General features: G+C 34.7%; 1 protein-coding gene across 1 annotated transcript in view; it reads right to left on the bottom strand.

Annotated features, from left to right (window-relative positions):
• Window positions 1-16317, bottom strand: part of LAPTM4B (lysosomal protein transmembrane 4 beta) — a 104847-nt gene that overhangs the window by 82317 nt on the left and 6213 nt on the right. The gene's annotated exons all lie outside the window — the stretch shown is intronic.

The following is a 16317-nucleotide window of genomic DNA, read 5'->3' as shown; positions in this document are numbered from 1 at the left end:
AACAAATACATAGTAAATATGAATATACACACAAAATTAATACAAAGTGAGTACGTGGAGTAGAGCACTGACTGTAGGAAATGGGAGCTATCTTTTAGAGGAAGTGAAAGTTAAAACTGATCTCCCTATCTTCCTTTAAAGCCCATCTCCTACAGGAAACCTTCTCTAACCCATATTAAATTTCAGTGCTTTCTATCTTTTAATTATTTCCTTTTTTTCCTGGTCATGGGGCGGGGGGGAGTAGCCTGAGAAAAAGGCAAACCACAGAATGATGAAACACCATGTGTATAAGGAAGAACAAATTACCAGCTTGGTTGGAATACTGAGTTTAGGATGGGGAGCAGTATGTACTCAGCCTTGGAAGATAGATTGGATAAGAGCTGTGGAATGCTTTAAATGTCAGATATAATTGTATGGAGGAGGCAATAGGGAGCCACTGAAACTTCTAGAACAAGAGAATAAAATTCCTTTCTAGATACTTAAGACAGCCTCACAAAGGACAGAAAATAGTTGACTATTTTTTTTCTCTTCTTTAATCGAAGGACCATAGATGTTGTACATACTACAAAGAACCTCAGAATCCTAGCAATACACTTCGCTTTACAGATGAAGAAACTGATAAAGGGAAGTTAAAGAGATTCACACAGGTATTAAAGAGATGCAGATTTGAAAAGTCCTCTGAGTTTTGCAAAGTGCTTTACAATCCCAAAAGTGCCAGTGATGCTCTTTTGTAACACACTGTCTCCTCAGTCCTTTGATGCCATGATCTAAATAGTCTTTAGAACAAAGATTTAATAGGAATCCTCATATGGACTAAGGAAGACAGCCTCAGCAGTTAGGCAGTCAGAAGTCACCTTCCAGCTCAGTAACTTATTATCTCCATGTTATTGGGTCAATACCTTAACTGCTCTGACTCAACAGCTCTTACTGACCAGTCACTAAGACTGAACCACTGACAGAAGTAGCTCTCTATTTGACAAAAATCAAAGTAAAGGGAAATTTCTATGTACCTAATAATTGTTTTGGGGGCAGCTAGGTGGCACATAAGGGTGCTGAAAAACCAAAGTTTAAATCTAGGCTCAGATAATGATTAGTTGTGTGATCCTGGGTAAGTCACTTAACCCTATTTGCTTCAGCTTCCTCAAATGTAAAATGAGCTGAAGAAGGACATGGAAAAACCATTCTAATATCTTTTCCAAGAAAACCCCAAATGGGGTCATAAAGAGTCTAATTTAACTGAAATAATACTCTCCTTTAGTTGACCTCATTTAGGCAAAGAATACAAAATACTCTAGAGCCTAATAAGGTTAGCAAACTTCCTATCTATTCAAGAAAGGAAGAATACAATCTAGCAAGTTTATTTTGATACTTGAAGGAAGGGGTTAAGTGCCTTCCTTAGGGTTACATAGCTAATTAAGCATTAGAAGTGAGAATTGAGCCTATTTTTTTTTATTAAATCCAAGCATCCCACAATAATTGTTATCTCTACTTCTTATATTTCACCAAGTGTATTTTCTACTTAGAACATCTATCATTTATTTCTTCTGGGAAGGATAGTGAGTCTCTGTCATTTATAATAAATATAATGATGGCCTTTAAAATGAAGAGTTTTAAAAATTTGACTTTAGTTTTACAAAATCTGGGATTGCCAAAAAAGATGAAAATTAATTCCTCTGTCCCCTCATACTCTTTAAGATGCATATGTTAAAATGATAATATTGACAGGTGACATTTTTATTACTAAGAGCTCAATAAAGCACTGGGCCTGGAATCAGACCCAACACTTAAACTACTATGCTACCTTGCTTCCCCACAAATGTATACTATCTACCTTTCAGGGATATTGCAGGGTTCAAAATGAGATGACAAATGTGAAAGCCCTTTGTAAAACAAAAAAGTGCTTAGTAAAATACTATTGCTATCAATTTTTCTTTTGTAACCCTAATAGAGCCTTGCAAACTTAGCAGAAAGATAATAGGACTCAAATGTTGTCTGGGGTAGAGTTACTTTTCCTTTCCCTCCCATTTTTGTTCCATTCCTTATGTCATTCTATTCCCCACAAAGTCTTGGCACTTCTCCAAAGAGTCTACCATAGAAGATGGCGTATACATTAACAAACAAGGTACTCAAGAAAATCAAATTTCTACTCCTCCCAACTCAATGAAAGAATGATCAAACTTCTAAATAGTGCATGAAATGTGATAATTTTATAGCTATCCCATCAAAGTGCTTGTTGATTAGAACTTAACAAGACAGTGATTTTTCAGTTATGCCAGTCAAAGAACTAGTATAGAAAGTTTTTAATGCAAAAGTCAGTGAAACAATAAGAAATCAGTTCATGGGGGCAGCTAGGTGGCCTAGTGGATAAAGCACCGGCCTTGGAGTCAGGAGTACCTGGGTTCAAATCTGGTCTCAGACACTTAATAATTACCTAGCTGTGTGGCCTTGGGCAAGCCACTTAACCAACCCCATTTGCCTTGCAAAAAACCTAAAAAAAAAAAAAAAAGAAATCAGTTCATTCCAGTAGGAAGGCTTTAAATTTTATATAAATAGGAATACAACCCTATACTTAAATATGATTGAATGCATAAGAATGAGCAAAGATGAATACATAACAAAGCATGAATATATTCCCTAATAAATAGGGAGTAGCCAAAGAAAGCCAAAAAAATTATTAAGTGTGGCACAAATTAATTTTATACAATGAACTCTTCACCAAAAGCATGTGTCTCTGTCAAACAATTATGCTTTGGAAGGCAAAATATTTCATCCCTGCATATATACTCTATCTCAGTGCTTTGTCTATAGGAAGTGCTTAATAAACCTTTGCTGTATTATATTGAAGGGATGAAAAAACAATCAAATGATAATTCACTATCAATAGAGTAATATCATGGAAAAACCACTAGGCCATTTTAACTAGGAAAAGAGACTGAATAAAGGCAAATTAAGTTAGAAAAGTTAAGCTAAACCTAGACAGTGATGGTTTTTAGGAAAATAATGTGCATGTATACTAAGTTTATATCTTGACAGTTATATGAGGGATGGAGATAAGATTTATCAGTTAAGAGGCTCTTGTAATAGTCTAGCCCTGTCCAGAGATGAAGAGAATTTGAACAACACTGTTTACAGTGAGAATGGAATGGAGGTGTTAGAGACAAGGATTATGAAGAGCTGAAGACTGGAAGTACTACATGGGTGAGGAAGGAACATATAACTTTTCTAGATGGTTAAAACTAAACTGAAAAAGAAACAAAGAATAAAGATGTGAAAAGGGTGTGTGGTCAAGGGAAGTTTTTCTATCCCTTCTTCCACCACCGCCCCCCCAAAAAAAAAACTAAGAAGGAGTTATTTCTGCTTGTAGTGAGAAAAAAAGTTAGTCAAGGAGGAAAGATTGAAGATGAGAGTGAATGATCAATTGTAGCAAGGTGTGGGAGGAGGCAGGAGGAGAGGTTAAGTTCATGCAGGATAGGGTTTAGTTTATGCAAGAAAAAGGGTCATTTTATTTTCTGAAATTGAAAAATGGACAGAGGACACGTGAAGACAGAACTCGTAAGTTATGAATAAGGATAGAGTGACAAAGAATTCAACATTTTTGAATTTTCAGACAATTTTTCTCAATAAGATAATAATTAAGGTCATCTTCTAAGAGAAAAGGGACACGTATTGAATGGGGACTTACAAAGCCTCACATGGTGCTGGGTAATCATTTTGAAGCTCAAATGCTCTTTGTGAATTGAAAATACCATAAATTTTGCCACCATTTCATAGTAATACTCTCCCTTGACAGATGATTTCATTTTTATCTCCTGCTCAATTAAAAAATATCTTTGGAAAATCATTTTTAAGCAGAAATGTTAGGTGCTCCTCCCAAGTTGCTAGTCTTAAGCAACACTGACATAGCACAGGAACCATACCCATTATTACAATCGCCTTAAAGTTTTTACCTTATGGCTGTGAAGAGACCAAGCATCTACTTTCTGTCATCAGGGCAAAACAAAGGAAGACCACAATTCTTTGACTATTTTGTAATTTCTTTCTTTTGTCTAATTTTGCAAAAATCAGGGTGACTTGTGATAAAACTCAATTTAGCTTCTCTGACAGTGTCAAATTTGCACATTTAACAAAAGTGATTTCTATTAATGAAATGAAATGTCTAGAATTGGCAAGAATTCCAAAGATAATTTAATCCAACTCCTTTATTTTGCTGACTTGGAAACTGAGGCCCAGTGACTTTATCTAGTTCACACAATTAGTCATGGGGAATTGACAACAGAAAACTTTATTGATACTTGCATCTCATTCCAAATATATGTATAGAGGAAGGATCATTTACTTTATAACTCAGAATCCATTCAATTTAATAAGCAAAAGACAAAAATGAAAAGTTTCTACTCTCAAAAAGTTGACATTCTACTGTAGAAATATATTAGTTGTTGTGGAAACAAAGTAAAGACTGATAGATTGCTTTCCATGGTGGGGGGGAGTAAGATTGGGGGAAAATTGTAAAACTCAAATAATATCTTTAATAAAAAAAATTAAAAAATTAAAAAACATATTAGTTGTTGATTTGTTTTTCAGTCATGTCTGAAACTTCATGACATTTGGAGTTTTCTTGGCAAAGATACTGGAGTAGTTTGTTATTTCCTTCTCTAGCTCATTTTACAGAGAAGGAAACTGAGGCAAAAGAGTTTAAGTAACTTGTTCAAGGTCATACAACAGGTGTCTGAAGCAGAATATGAACTCATAGAGTCTTCCTGTTTCCAGACCTGGCAGTCCTATTCACCACCTATTTTTATAAAATATATAAAATAATTTAGCAGTAAGGGAGAACATGAAAGTCCCATGTAGGAGATAGCACTTGAGCTGTCTTTTTTTTTAATTATATAAATATTTTATTTCTTTTTCAATTACATACAATAGTCGTTTCTACAGTCATTTTTTTGCAAGGTTTTGAATTTTACAGTTTTTTCTCCCTCCCTCCTTTCCCTCCCCCCCCAGAAGGCAATCTGATAGTCTTTACATTTGTTTCCATAATGTACGTAGATCAAAATTGAATGTGTGGAGAGAAGAAAACAGATCCAAAGAGAAGGAAAACATAAGAGATAGCAAAATTATGCAATATATAACGACAACTTTTAAAAAATTGAAGATAATAATCTTTGGTCTTCGATTAAACTCCACAATTCCTTCTTTAAGATACAGATGGTATCACAGATCCCCTAAAATTGTTCCTCATCACTGCACTGATGGAGTAAGTCCATCAAGTTTAATCATCACCCTATGTTGCTGTTAGGGTGTATAATGTTCTCTTGTTTCTGCTCATCTCACTCAGCATCAGTTCATATGTTTGAGCTGTCTTGAAGGGTAAGTTAGAATTCAACAAAACATTTCAAGGAAGTGGACACCACATATAAAGACACCAGGTCAGTCTGACTTTGTAGCTAGATTGTAATCAGGAATTTAAATGTCAACCTAAGAAATGTGCAATTTATTCTAGAAGCAAGAAGGAATCTCTAAGGCTTCTTGAGCAGAAGAGTTACATAACCAATCAAGTACTTTAGACATATATGTATCATTCTCACTGGACTCAGCATTAGGAGCCAGGATTTTAGGTGGGATGTTGTATAGAGATTCTACCTCCCGCACCTGACTAGATCACAAGGAAACTCTACAACTAAAAAGAAAACAAAGACCAAGAGCCTCCATCAAAGAAATCCCCATCAGGATAACTCAAATCTACTCAATAAGCATTCAATAAATGCCATCTATGGTCAAGGAAACAAAGATGAAACAGATAACAATAATTTAAAAAAACAGTTCCTTCAAGGATGTTACAATTTATTTCCTGGACAAAAACAAACATAAGTTCAAATCTTGCCTTAGCTACTTAACTAGTTGTATGACTGAGCAAATCATTTCACCTCTGTCTACTACAGTTTACTCATCTGTAAAATGGAGATAAAAATAGTACCTATCTCCTAAGATTGTTGTGAGGATCAAATAGCATTTGTGAAGTGCTTTGCAAATCTTAAAATGCTAATAATAATTATTATTACTTTTAAGCTGTGTTAGACATAATCAGGTGAGGTCTATATACTAAAGAAACAAAGAGGAAAGGGCCCATATATATTGAAATATTTCTATCAGTTCTCTTCAAGATGGGAAAGAGGGAGGCTAGGTGGCATAGTAGATAAAGCACTGGCCTTGGAGTCAGGAGTACCTGGGTTCAAATCCGGTCTCAGACACTTAATAATTAGCTAGCTGTTTGGCCTTGGGCAAGCCACTTAACCCCATTTGCCTTGCAAAAACCTAAAAAAAAAAAGATGGGAAAGAATTGGAAATTAAAGAAATGCTCACCAGTTGAGGAATGGCTGAACAAGCTATGGTATATGAATGTGATGGAATACTGTTTTGATGAGGGAAGTAATTTTGGAGAAACATTGAAGACTTCTATGAAACAACGCAAAGTGAAATGAGGGGAACCAGGGAGAAGAAATTATCCAATATAATAACACTATTATCCAAACAACTTTGAAACCTTAAGAACTCTAATCAACACAAAATGACAGACTACGAATTCAGAGAATTTCTGATGAAACATACTATTTCCAAATAAGAGTTGAGGAAATCAGAGTGCAGATTGAGGCATACCTTTTCTTGGAGGGTGTATGTGTGGGTGTGGGTGTGGGTGTGGGAACATGACTATGGAATTTTGGACATGGAATTTGTTTTGCTTGACTATACATGTCTGTAATAGGTTTTGTTTTTCTTGCTTTTTCAATGTGGGAGGGAAGATGAAGGAAGAGAATTTACAGCTAAAATAAAGTAAAACTGAATTTCTAAAAAAAAATGATTGGATATAAGAACCTGAAGATAAAGATTACATAAAACTCTCCCCTCTCTAAAAGTGAAAGAAAAACAGGATATTTATTTCTCTCTTGATGTTCAGTTACATTTTAGCTTTTTCCTATTTTAGAACTTCATTCGCCTCTCATATTTACAAAATGTTCCTGTGGTTTCGCATATTCCCCTGGTTTTTGACATCATTGTTTCCATATTTAATAAATCACCTTCTGTTCTCTAACTTAAGTGGTGCCATGCCCTAACATGGCCTCTCTTTAGTTCATAGATTGAACCAAAATGAAAGAAGGGCCAAGAAGAATTAAACAATTCAATTCAATAAACAGTTCATATTCATACAACATTTTATGAGGTAGCTTCTTCACAATCCCCTACCCAAGGAGGTAGCAAAAATGTTACTCATTCATTTTGCAGATAAAGAAGCTGAGACTTAGTTTTTGAATTGTTCATAGTCATACAGAGCTGGGATTCAAACTCAACATTATTTCTGATATACTGTTCTTCCTCTTAACTTAAACCTAATCAAAACATGCATAAATTAAATGACTAGGTATATAGTGCCCTTGAGTTATTGTTTAAAAAAAATAAAACTTAAAAAAATCCTGTCTTTAAAATAAAGATGAAGCTTTGACAAGTCTCTTAAATTCATTTTGAAAATCAGTTACAATGGATGCAAAAAACTAATAACTCATTAGTTAGCTTTCTGATTGCCTGTATATCCCTAAAGTCTATCACTTAGTAGGCACTTAATAATTAAATGAGTGATATAGTTGTCATGTAGTCATAACCAAATATATAGATTTGGTGGATGGAAGCATGTGCAGAAGAATATAAATAATCTCTATGGGACCTTAGACAGGTTATGTAATCTCTATGGCTTAGTTTTCTCATCTCTAAATTAAGAATGCTGAAGCAGATAATCCTATGACATATGTAAAAGAGTGAACCTTTAAGATCAAATGATAAATCATGCACTAATCCAGTGTGCTTAAAAATAGGATATCTGAATAATTTCTCTACTTAAATGACATGTTAAGATCCTTTTGAAAAATAACTAATTTCATCAAATAAAAATTATATTGCTAATAAGATACAATCAGGTTTATTTAAATTCAGAATCCATTCCACCTCTATATTGTAGAAGCCCTAGATTGACTTTAAAGTGAATTTAGGCAATTGGGTGATAATTATTGATAGAGAAAAATACAAATTTTAACTTTAAAATATAATCTTGGTTACCAAGGGCACTGAGTTCCTAACTGTTTCAATGTTGACATCAGAGAAGAAGGAAAGACCTACAGAAAGTTAAAGAGAAAAAAATGGTACATCAGAAGAGTTTGACTGGAAACAAAATTACTATCTGAAGAATATTTCACTATTCCTTTTGAAGAGAAATGCTAAGAAAATTTAAACTCCAACAGAGTTGAAACTTATTTGGAAAAACTCTGACCATTAATCTGGAAAGCAGTACCATAATGATTATAGCAAATTAGTCATTGTGTGTCTGCTCACTTGAGTGACACCTCAAATTAAATATTTCTATATATAGGCCCAGTCAAATTTTGAAAGAGCTAGTTGGATTTTGGAAAATGTTAAGATACATCTATATCTAAAGAGTAGGGATGTTTTCTTCCTTAGGGACAATAATAATAATAATAGATAATATTTACAAAATGCTTTAAGATATGTAAGGAGGGGCAGCTAGGTGGCAGTGGATAGAGCACCAGCCCTGGAGTCAGGAGTACCACCGGAGTTCAAATTCGGTCTCAAGACACTTAATAATTACTTAGCTGTATGGCCTTGGGCAAGCCACTTAACCCCCCATAGCTTAACAAAAAACTTAAAAGAAAAGATCTGTAAGGAGCTTTACATAATACTTAATTTGATCCTCACAATAGTCCTGGGAGATAGGTGTTATATATTAGCATTTCCATTTTAAAGAGGATGAAACTGAGGCAGATAGTGATTAAGGAAATCACCCAAGGTTACAGAGCTAGTGTTGGAGATAGAATTGTATACAGATATCAACTCCAAGTTGAGTATGCCTTCCAGTATGCCACCCATATCCCATATAGTTTAACATCTTGGTTTATACTTTATTCTTAAGAGAGAAGGGAAAAAATATGTTCATTTTGTCAAAAGTAATTAGTTTAAATGTAAAGACTATCAGACTGCCTTCTGTGGGGGGAGAGGGAAGCAATATTGGGTGAAAAATTCTAAAATTCAAAAAACAATAAAAAAATTTGAAAAAATGGTAGTTTATCTGGACATATTTTTCTCAGCTTTTATTACTAGTTTTTAAGGAATATACTTTGATTACTTATGGTAATAAAATAGTGAAGAATGAGGCTCTGGGGTCTTCTACCTATAGTACTACATACTTTCCATTAAGTAAGTAGGAGAGTGGTTATGTTTACTCTTACAAGACTATTTTGGTAATGTATAAACAAATGAATAAATAAATTTTTAAAAATTATGTCAGTAGGGCAGTTAGGTGTCTCAGTGTCTAGAGCACCTGATCTAGAATCAGGAACTCATCTTTGTGAGTTCAAATCTAGCCTGAGACACTAGCTAGGTTGTGACCTTGGGAAAGTCACTTAACTCTCTTTGCCTCAATTTCCTGGTATATAAAATGATCTGGATAAGAAAGTTGCAAACCACTCCAGTATCTTTGTCAAGGAAATGTCAAAAATAGGGTCATGAAGAGTTGGACATGAATGAAAACCAAACAAACACACACACACACACACACACACACACACACACACATATATTCTGAGCATAGAAGGCATTAAATGTCAGCACTAAAAAGGGCCTAAGTAATCAATCATCTAAACCAAGATTTCTTAATCATTTTTTCTAAGGGTTTCATGGAAAATATTTAATAGTCAACTCTCCAAGATGTATTCTTAATATGCTTAAGTTGTTACATTACTATCATTTTCTTGATCACTTTCTTAAATCTAAATAATCAACAAAACAATAAATTAAGCCCTGATTTTCCAATTTCTAAGGTCTAAATGCTCACACAATCAGCACAGATGGTACTTGTTGGCTCCAAGACACTGTTGCATCAATCCTTCTGGCAGTCTGATGAAGTTAATGGATATCTTTTTGGAATCATGATGTTAAATGTGTATACCAAAAATACATATTGTTACAAAAGAAATCAATCATATGGAGTTATTAAAATTAATATTTAAAAAAACAAACTGATAGACACCAGATTAAGAATCCCCTAATCTAATGCAATGCTTTAATTTTATGAGGAAAAGGGGAGAATGAAGAACAACTGTTTAGAAACGTTTTTGGAAAAATATCATTTAGTCATCTTCCAAATGAGGAATTAACTTTTTTTTTAATGGCAACGGGATTAAGTGACTTGCCCAAGGTTACTTTGCTAGGCAATTATTAAGTGTCTGGGGCCAAATTTGAACTCAGGTCCTCCTGATTTCAGGGCCGTGACTTATCCACTATGCCACCTAGCTGCCCTTAGGAATTAACTTTTTTAAAAAAACTAAGTGCCTACTATGTATAAAATAATCTGCTAGGTAGTAAGGATACAAATACAAAAACAAATGTGTCTTGCCCTCAAGAAGTTTATGGTCTACTGGAAATGTTAATGGAAGGAAATTGAGAACCAAAGAGGCTAACCATTATATAATGATTTACTGATGTTAAAACTAGGGCTCAAGTCTCATACATTCAAATCTAATGCTCTTTCCATTATGTCAGAATATCTCTACATCTAAATATAATAGTCAAGGCTCCTCAAATTAATAATTTTACTTTCACCAAATACTTTTGACACTTTTGTCAGCATTTTTTAAAAATTTTTTTACTTATGATAAAGAAAAAATAGCTCTGGACTTCCACATTAATTTAAATTATTCCAGCCATCAAAGAGTAGGGCATGGCAAACTCTGAGAATTCAAAGTTATATCCCCCCTAAAATAGATATTTGAATAAAACTGAAAACCAATGACAGACTAAAGTTTATACTTCCCCAGAAGATTTGAAATATGGTTTTTTAAACTTCTAAACCAGAAAAATTTCAATGGAGAAAATGGTGCTAACTTTATAGATGATTTTACAAAAATGTCTTAATTGTTATCATTAAATATCATGCTATAGAAACTTCTAAGAATCTTTTATAGAACAAAGAAAATGTTCTGTAGACACTATGCTGAATTGCTGGACAGCTCCTTTCCCTAGCCAGGCTTTTAAAAGTTCCATAAATATTCATCACTATGGATCTGGGTAATGGAAAATTCTTTAGTGAGGTTGTCAGTATCTGACTATGTTACCACCCGTTATTTTAAAAGAAAAGCACCGTTAGATAGCTTAGAAAGGGAGGCTTCTCTTAATCATTATTCCTTTTCAACTATTCTTTCAATAGGCTAATGAAGAGATTAGATGTTACAAATAGTGACTTACATTCAATTCATTATGCTTTCTATATAACAATTTTAATTAAGTTGCTATTCATTTTTACATTAATACTTCAGAATGCTTATTGAGCCCACTATGCTTAAAAATTCCAAACATAAGAAGAAAAAACGAAAATTCAATTTAAACAAATTATTTAAGTGACTTCTGTATGCAAGGTACCAGGCATGGTACTGATAAGTTGAACCAATATTCAAATTGATTTAAATTTGACTATTTCCTCCTAGGTTTACTTACATAATTTTAATACCTCACTTTTCCTTTCTTTAACTGCATTATCATCAAATCACTAAGCCTTCCACTATTTACTTTGCTTACTATCTTTGGAAAAGAATACAAGTTATTCATTAAAATGAAATAAATTGCCTATTAGTGTTTTTTTTAATTTTATTTATTTAAGGCAGTGGGGTTAAGTGACTAGCCCATTAAATGTCTGAATCTGGATTTGAACGCAAGTCCTCCTGATTCCAGAGCCAGTACTCTATTCAGTGCTCCACCTACCTGCCCCCAATTAGTGTTTTTATTATTTAATGGTTTTACTAAGTAAAAGTAGTTATTAACCATAGTAGTGAGTCCAAGAAAAGTAATTTAGGAAATTTACATGACCAAACAAGATTGTGAATTTGAAGATTAAATGGACTGATTTTTATTAAGTTTATAATATGAAAATTAAGTGGACAAGATGAGGTCAAGGAGAATGAGGATTGAGAAAAGACCACTGGATTTGGCAACTAAAAAAACTTAGTAATTTTGGAGAGCACTTTTGGTGGGATGAAAAGTTCAAAGGAGTTGAGAAGAGTTAAGACAGGGAGGAAAGAAAGTGGCACCATTCACTATACCTTTTTGAGGAGTTTAGTCACAAAAGGAAGCAATATAAATAAGATGACTGTAAAGGAAGACAAAAAGGATCAAGTGAGAACTTTTTGGGGATGGGGGCAAATGGATGTGGTTGTAGAAGGAGAAAATTAAATAGAGAAATAACAGGAGGCAATTTAATGGAGACAAAATGGAAGGATTATGCTTTGGAAAGCAGTAAGACTACTTTATCATGTGAAACAGTTGAAGGAGGAGAATATGGCAGAAGGTATCTGAATGATAGGAAATGAAGAAGAAAGAAAGAAGAGGGATTTCACATTGAATGGTCTCAATTTTTTCCTATGAGACAAGATTCTCCTCTGAAAAAGTAAGGGGAAAAGGAAACAATTGGAGGTTTGAAGAGGGATAAAAAAGGGTGGAAAAGTCACTAAGTTAGTTGATAAGGGAGGTAGAATAGGATTGCCTAGCAGCCGTGAGAATCTAATTTAACTTATCCAACATAAATTTGCAGTCGGAAAAATTCTCTTTCTCCACCTTCATTCAGCAGCATGTGTGTAGAGGAGTGAAAGCAATGAATGATGGGATTGATCCAGAGTTGAGACTTGACAAAGCATAATCAACAATATGATTGATGGGGGAGGTAAGGGGGGCACAGATTCAAGACAGGAAGACAGTGCAGAACTGAACAGGTTTGCTCACAAACCAAGGGGGGAAGAAGTTGGAGAAAGGCTATTGCAGGGGAGATGCATTGGGAGAGAATTGAGGAGTCAAAGTATTAAAAGTTAAAATACTGTATTAACTTATTTAAAGTGATTTACTTTAAGATAAGTGATACTTAGCCACTCAACCATGTAAGGTATCACTTATCTCTACGAAGAAGACCATGATATCAGGGAGATGATGCCATGACAAATAAGACTAGATTTGAATTCAGATCCTCCTGACTCCAGGACTGGTACACTTTTTTTTACCTCTTTCTTTTTTTTTTGTACTTAAAGATTTTATTTATTTTCAATTTTATAATTTTCCCCTTAATCTTACTTCCCTCCCCCCACCCCCCCACAGAAGGCAATTTGCCAGTCTTTACATTTCCATGATATACAGTGATCCAAATTGAATGTGATGAGAGAGAAATCATATCCTTAAAGAAGAAACATAAAGTATAAGAGATAGCAAGATCAGACAATAAGATACTAGATTTTTTTCTAAATTAAAGATAATAGGGGCGGCTAGGTGGTGTAGTGGATAAAGCACCGGCCCTGGAGTCAGGAGTACCTGGGTTCAAATCCAGTCTCAGACACTTAATAATTACCTAGCTGTGTGACCTTGGGCAAGACACTTATCCCCGTTTGCCTTGCAAAAAAAAAAAAAAAACCCTAAAAAAAAACCCCCTAAATTAAAGGTAATAGTACTTGGTCTTTGTTCAAACTCCACAATACTTTCTCTGGATACAGATAGTATTATCCATTGCAGACAGACCCAAATTGTCCCTGATTGTTGCACTGGTGGAATGAGTGAGTCCATCAAGGTTGATCATCGCCCCCATGTTGCTGTTAGGGTGTACAGTGTTTTTCTGGTTCTGCTCATCTCACTCAGCATCAGTTCATGCAAATCTCTCCAGGCTTACTAGTACACTTTTTAGGCTAGGTGGCAGTATGATGAAATCACCTCAGAGTGGAAAGATCCAACCTGAGACTTGACAGTAATTGTATGACCTTGGGCAAGTCACTTAATCCTGATTATCTCCCATCCAGGGTCATCTGCATTTGTGCTGATTCACATCTGGTCACTAGCCCCAGATGGCTCTGGAGGAGAAAGTGAGGCTTTTGACTTAGCACAGCACCCTCTCACTCAAAAACTCAAATGCTATCATAGCATCACCTCCATGATGTCATGGTCCTCTTCAAGAATTAAGGACAAACTGATTTAAATTAATTTTTAAGACAATTATGAGAGTTCATATCTTATACTACGTATAATGTAGTAGATTAGTAAATTAGAGTCAGAGGACTCAGGTTCAGATTTTGGCTTTGATGTTTTAAAGTGTGCAATCTTGGACAAGTCATTTCACTGGTTTAGTCCTCAGTTTTCTCCTATGTAAAATTAAGCTTGATCTCTAATGCCCTTTCTGGGCTTTAGGTCTATGACCACCCAAATATGCTTCATTAATCCATTCAAAAATATTTACTTTGTATATTTCACTGTACCAAATAATGTAAGGGATACATAGAATTATGCCTGCCCCAGTCTGCAAAAAGTCTCTAGTAATATTATTGGGGAGGAAAGACAAATTCTTTCTTCAAATTTTTAGAGCTTGTCCAGATTTGTTACTTTTCTTACCCTTTTCTCTAATGCATTACATTTATTTGTATTCATGCTCTTAATCTATCTCTCCACAGCAAATAAATGTCAAATAAGTGACATATATACTATGCTCCCACAGAGAATTCACCTGAGCTAGGAATAGTCAGGTGAGAATTCATAGAGAAAGGGAGAACACCTGGGGTTTGATTTAGATGATTACAGCAGGGAGGGGAAAGACTGATATGCAAAAGAGGTTCATGTATTAATCATTCCATTTCTTTAGATGGTTGGAGTGACCTTGTGTGTGTGTGAGACTGATGGAAGCCAAGGTATTTCAGTTGTGAAATATATATACAAAAATGCAGGAATGAGAAACTTCATGACACAATGGGCAAAAGATAAATCTTGCTAGAGAAAATCTTGGGAGGGGCCACCAGATGGCACAGCGGACACCAGCCCTGGAGTCAGGAGGACCTGAGTTCAAATCCAACCTCAGACAATAATTAACTAGTTGTATAACCTTGGGTAAGTCACTTAATCCACTGCCTTGCAAAAATTTTTAAAGAGAGAAAATCTTGAGAACACCAGGATAACTTGGGATCTGTATGTAGAGGGCCTTGAAGATCCAATTGTTTTGCTTTATTCCAAAGGTGAGTCATTTAAAGTTCTGAACAAGGGATTGATAAGATTTTTTTTAAAATAGTGTTATTGGAATATTATCTGGCAGCTGAGTAGGAAGAATTGGAGCAAAGAGATAACTGACAAAAGATAAGACGAATTTCTCTTTGTCACCTTGGTATAAAAAGAGGCTTCTTTTTATATTCTAATCTTCTAACACCCTATGCACCTCCACTTTTTAAAATCTGTAGGCCTCCTATATGAGATCTTGATCTACCCAAAAACTATTGTCCACCTTCCAAATGACCTGTTTTTATTACTATTTATCTATCTATCCCCATTGAATCTGAGTTCCATGGAGAAAGGATGACTTTAGTATATTCTAGCTGACTAGTATGACCCTGGACTTGTCACTTAACCCTGTTTGCTTCAGTCCCCTCATCTGTAAAATGAGCTGGAGAAGGAAATGGCAAACTACTCCAGTGTCTTTGACAAGAAAAGCCCCAATGGGGACACAAAGGGTTAGACATAACTAAAAACAACTGCACCACAACAACCATCTACCATCTAGTAGTTGCTTAATAATTATTAGTTAATTGACTTAAGCAAATAAGAGAATTCAATGCCACAACACCCACTATAAATTCATAAAAAGATAGATATGCCTTTGATGGACTAAGATTCAAACTCTTCTAACACCTGGCGAAATACTATTGTCAAAAAATTCATCCTCTTTAAGATAAACTGTTGGTAAACTCCCTCTCCCTACAACTCAGTTGGCCTGGTCCTTGAAGGGTGGACACACAAAGCTCATCTCTAGACTTGTTACCAAAACCTTTCTCAGTTGGTAGGACCTGCTAGTTTGTACACTCCACTGACAAAACCAACAATTATCCATGGTCATCTACATCAGGGCTGTACAAAATGCTTCTGACAGGGCAATTTTATGCAGCAGCCCATGGGTTTACTAAATGCTTTAGTAAACAAAGCCAAGCTACAGAGCTCTCACTAAAATGGCAAATAAAATATATTGTCTATTGTTTCAATAAAAAATTTTTAAAAGGTTGGACAGCCCTGATCTACATGTTACACCAAGGCATCAGAAGCATAAAGGCAGATTTATCAAAATACCCAAATTTTTAAAGTAAATTTTTCTTGACATCTCTAAATAAATAAAAATAAATCAGTCTTAAGGACTTACCAGCATCATAAAATTAATAGTAAAATGCAAATATTGTTGTTGTTGTTGAGTTGTGTCTAATTTTA

Source organism: Macrotis lagotis, chromosome X (genome assembly GCF_037893015.1).
Source record: "Macrotis lagotis isolate mMagLag1 chromosome X, bilby.v1.9.chrom.fasta, whole genome shotgun sequence".
Taxonomy (NCBI): Eukaryota; Metazoa; Chordata; class Mammalia; order Peramelemorphia; family Peramelidae; genus Macrotis; species Macrotis lagotis.
The sequence above is the reverse complement of the archived record's forward strand: the minus strand, read 5'-3'. Positions and strand labels throughout refer to the sequence as shown.